The sequence below is a fragment of the Phalaenopsis equestris genome, unplaced genomic scaffold, assembly GCF_001263595.1.
Source record: "Phalaenopsis equestris unplaced genomic scaffold, ASM126359v1 Scaffold000224, whole genome shotgun sequence".
Lineage (NCBI taxonomy): Eukaryota > Viridiplantae > Streptophyta > Magnoliopsida > Asparagales > Orchidaceae > Phalaenopsis > Phalaenopsis equestris.
The window spans coordinates 2,027,078-2,031,829 of record NW_018164666.1 but is presented as its reverse complement, the minus strand read 5'-3'; the positions used below and the strand labels follow the sequence as shown (position 1 = coordinate 2,031,829).

Here is a 4,752-nt window from a genome sequence, read left to right as displayed (position 1 = left end):
GATTAAGCGGGGGTGGGACGGCCCTGCTGGGGTTATGGCTGCCGCCAAAGAGAGAGGGGTTTCCCCCTCCTGGTTATACTTTATTATAAATATGTTATTTTCTGCATTAGGGTTTAGTTTTTCATGATTACAGATTTCTGCCATACGTGTTTCTCCCTTTCTAGGATTGTATCCGATGACACGGAGTGCTCCGATCGTATCCTACTCTGAGGTGATGACCACCTCCCTTAACCCCTCGCGTACTCCCCCTCCCTTGCTTGCTGCCATCTCCCCTGCACCCCCATCCTTCTTGTTACCCTGATGCCAGCCCTATTCCACTCCTCAACCGTCGCTAAAAACCCCATCCTCCCTGTTTCCTACAGTCAACCTTGGTCCATCCCTACAGCTGCCGCAAAACACCCCAACACCACCTGATATTGCTGCTAGCCCATCCATCACCCCCACTTCCTACCACCATCTAACTTCAGCACTCCTGTGCGTCCACCACACCCTAATCCCTCTTCCTGCTCCAATCGCAAACCAGCAGACTCCCTTCCAACCTGCCACCACCGCTCCCAGCCTCTTTCACCATTGTCCCCTGGCTGCCCCGCCTCGCCCTAGTAAGAAATTCGTGTTGCATTGCTTTTCCTTTCCTGTTTTGAGCCTTGATTATAACCCCGCTGTTTTGGAGTGATAAAAATCTGTTTTCGTATCGGATTTTAGGTTAACTTCGGTATCAGGGTTCCAACTCAAAGAAGTTTGTCAAACAGTATCATTGCATGGGGGTCTTTACATAAATAACACCTAATGATTTGACTAATGACAGCTAAATATAAGTAATTAGGATTTTGCATAAATTGAATTACATGTTGAACCACAAATGAAATAACTAGTTGAATAATTGTCAAAAAGTTTAAGTTGCCTATCAATTATCTGAATGCAGTGCATCGAAAAGAAGACGGCCTTTCTCACCGCAAAACTTCTTGTTTAATTCAAAAGGATTGTCCACAGAGGAATTATTTTGGAGGTTAGACAAAATTATTCTTATATATACTTATGTTAGTTTAAAAAATATAACAGAAATTAGTGTGAAACTTTAAATCAAGTGAGAAATCCAAGATTTGTTATATGAAATGTGGCCTAAAGATGTTGTGGGTAACAAACTAAAGTAAAATCTGATGATGTCATCAAATTAAACTAATAAAAGAGCAATCCTACTGGAGATCTTATAGAAATAATAATGAATTATATTTTATTTAAAAGTGAATTAGGCACGATTGACCCAAAATTATCAAATCATGCGCGGGAAACCTATTTCAATCAACGCTGTAACACTTCAGTTTGCATTAGTAGGAACATGAGGTGGAAGAGCCATATAGATTTCGTTCTTAAGATCACTATGGAAAAAAGCAAGTTTAACAACCATTTGGCAGAATAGCAATCAAGTTTAACATTATTGCTACAGGAGCAAAAGCATCCATATAGTCAATCATATATTTTTGTTTGTTGCCAAAGACAACCAAACATGTTTTGTTGCAATCCACCATCAGTTTAATTGAAAAAATCCATGTGCATCCGACGATTTTAATACTTTAAGAATACTAAACAAGCTCTCATGTATGATTATGCTGAACAACCTAAAGTCCTTCAACCATAGCCTCCTCCAACAATCGTATGTATTAGCATCTGAATAGCATGAAATCATAGAAATTAAGTCCAACGTAGTATGAAAGCCATACTAATTTGGGGTATTGATAGATTATAGAAGTTATTCTTGGAGTAGTGACTAAATTCTACGTAGCAGCTCAAGTGGCAGAGCATTTTACATGAGCTCAAGTTGTGGATCAATTTGCATAAGCTCGAATGGTAGGTTTAGCTCAAGAAGTAGAGAAGTTGGATATTTTCTTTCGTGCACAAATTTATGTTTGAGTCTTTTAAGACTATGTTTTTGTTCATCAAAATTTGAAATTACATAGATTTATAACTGAAGAACAACATTAGTAGGGAATAAAAAAAATGTTTAAAGAATACAATATGAAGAGAGATTCAAAATCTTTTAGAGCAATGATCAAAACATGCATAACATTTATGAGAAGTATTACAAAAAAAAATGCAGATTTAATAGATTGAGATAAGAATTTATGACAATCATGTGCTGGCTGATCGATAAAATAAACACAATATGCAAATCATATTAATTAGGGTGCTTATGAAAAAGATAATGATAAGCAGAGTCGATCTATAAAAAGTGAGAGGATAATCTATTAATTAAATAAACTTTCATACTCAATACTTCAACCCAACATTTAAGTAAAACTCAAGATTCTAATAAAAAATTCTAATAACGTCCAAAGGAGCAATTTTTTCATTCAATAATACTATGTTTTTAAGGTGATTCGGGACATAATGTCTGACAAATAATTCCCTTCTTTGAAGATAGTAATGAAATTTAAGTGGCATTTATTCAACCCGAAGTTGGGTCATAGTACTTTGATATGGAATAAAAATTAAATTTCAACATAAGCAACAAATTTTTGAAAAATTAATTAATATTTTAGATTTTTGCAAAGGCAAAAAAAAAAAAAAAAACAGAATCATGTATTCTTGATGTAATCACCAGTGAATATTACAAAATATTTATAATGTGTATGCAATATAACATGAATCATTTTGAATTAAATCTAAAAGTTCAGTACAGCTATCATGTGATGGAAAAGCGAGGCTCTTATTTGTCCCCATTTTGCATGTTGAGCAATCAAATGAAAGGCAAAAGGTAAATTATTTTTTTTCTTGCACAGTAAACTAGAGTTTATTAAGTGAAATAAAACAGTAAAATTAGGATGAGCCAATCATTTATTTCATCGGACAATATTTTGATTTATTGCAGTGCAAGATGATGAAACAAACTCTGAGATACAAGGAATTAAAAAAAAACGTCCAGCTTAAGGCAACATTTTATGAGTAATTTCCCCATCATCCGATTCCGCACAATAGAAACATCATGAGAAACTTAAATATCATGACGAATATTAACCAATTTTTTACTAAGATGAGATTAGGAGTGATCTTAAGGGATATGGGGACATCTTAAATTAAATGGTTAATAATTAATATACTAAAAAATTTTAATAGGTAATAGACTAACATAAAAAATTTGAATAGAAGATTTATAATATAGTCGAATATGAAGAAAATGTAAAATATTGATGATAATATTAAAAGCACTAGAATCAACAACCAAAGATGAAAAAGACAGTACATTTTTGCATTCTCAAGCCTGAGGCTGATAAGGCTTTATTTATCATCTCTTGAACCATGTCAAGTGTAATTTTAGATTTGTTCACAGTTGTTAAACAAACAACTTGATCAGCAATAATTGTTTGCTTAAAAATTAATTATTGATTCCAAGAATGGGTATGAATGTATGACGTTCTTTAATCACAATGTTAAGGCTTCTTACAATAATTACATTTTTTTTTTGCACAGTTGGCAACATGTCTATAGTCCTTGCAGCTGAAGCATTATATACATTGCAAATCTTTTCATTTCCTTTTCTCTTGGGCTGCATATCGCATTCTCATGCACATTAAAACTCATAAAAGATGAATTGTGTTGTAAGGGGTAGCTCTTCGTGAAGTAGTTTTCTCAAGTGCATATTAAGAAAAAAAAAAAGATCATGTGATGCGGGAGCAACTAAGAGATACTTTTTGCGACCATTGCTACACTGTAGCCGGTTGACCATTCCTTTATGTGGATTTTCCTTCTATTTGGAGCGGGGCCCACTCCTCTTTACCCTAAGACAATTTATATGTTATTTCTTCTGTTTTAGGTTAGTTTCTGGCTCAAATTTTTGTCAGGACAGTCGTCAGCATCTGTTTTTCTCTTCAAGGTTGTATCCAATGGTCGAGTGGTTCTCTAACTGTATCCCGCTCCCGATGAGGTGATTTATCCTTTCCCTATTGCACCCCACCGCTCCACATTGTCCTTCCCTACTACAGCCACCCCTGGGATAACAACTTTTGCGGTTTTTCACTACAGTCTTCCCATTCCAACCCTTCTTGCTCGCTAACCCATCCCGGACAACTGCCCCTTGCTGCCCAGCAGTCCCCTCACTTTGCTCGTTAGGGGTGTAAACAAGTCAAACAAAAGCAAGCTCAGGCACAACTCGTGTTCGGCTTGTTAAAAAATATCATTGTATGTGTTCGGCTTGTTTAAATTTCGAACACAAAAAGTGTGTTCACGTTCGGCTCATTTGCTTAATGAGTCGAACAAGAGTTGTTTGCGAACAAAAAATCGTTTTGGTAACCTAATCACGCAGCTGTAGGATATTAAAGGTTAGGGCAATATTTAAAGTTTTCTAGACCTCAACCAAAAGTGAACATCATTTAAATATAATTTGATATATTTTTATTCTATGATTATAAATCTTTGTGGCCATGTAGTATTGTCGGCACTATTTTTGGTGTGGGGTTTGCCCGTAAGAAGCTGTCGGCCATCGGAATTGAAATCCCGTTGCCTGCTTCGGAAGGACGTTTTTTTTAAAAATTTAGTTTTGAAAAAGATGAAGAAAAACTGACCCCATAATTTTCATAGTTAAGAGGAAAGAGCGCTTCATCTCAAATCATGTATCTATCCCGAAGGATGAACGCAAGAATTGAGAGTGAGGCTCGATCAAATAAACTAAAGAAAGTTATGACATCCGTTTGGTCTGCGAAACCAATGTATTGGCCGACAAGTTCCCCTATTTAATATAAGGAATTAAATAGGGTTTAT

At 35.5% G+C, this 4,752-nt stretch overlaps 1 protein-coding gene across 3 annotated transcripts in view; it reads right to left on the bottom strand.

Annotated features, from left to right (window-relative positions):
* LOC110023538 overlaps nucleotides 1-4,752 on the bottom strand; it is a 29,644-nt gene that overhangs the window by 1,983 nt on the left and 22,909 nt on the right. The window lies entirely within an intron of this gene.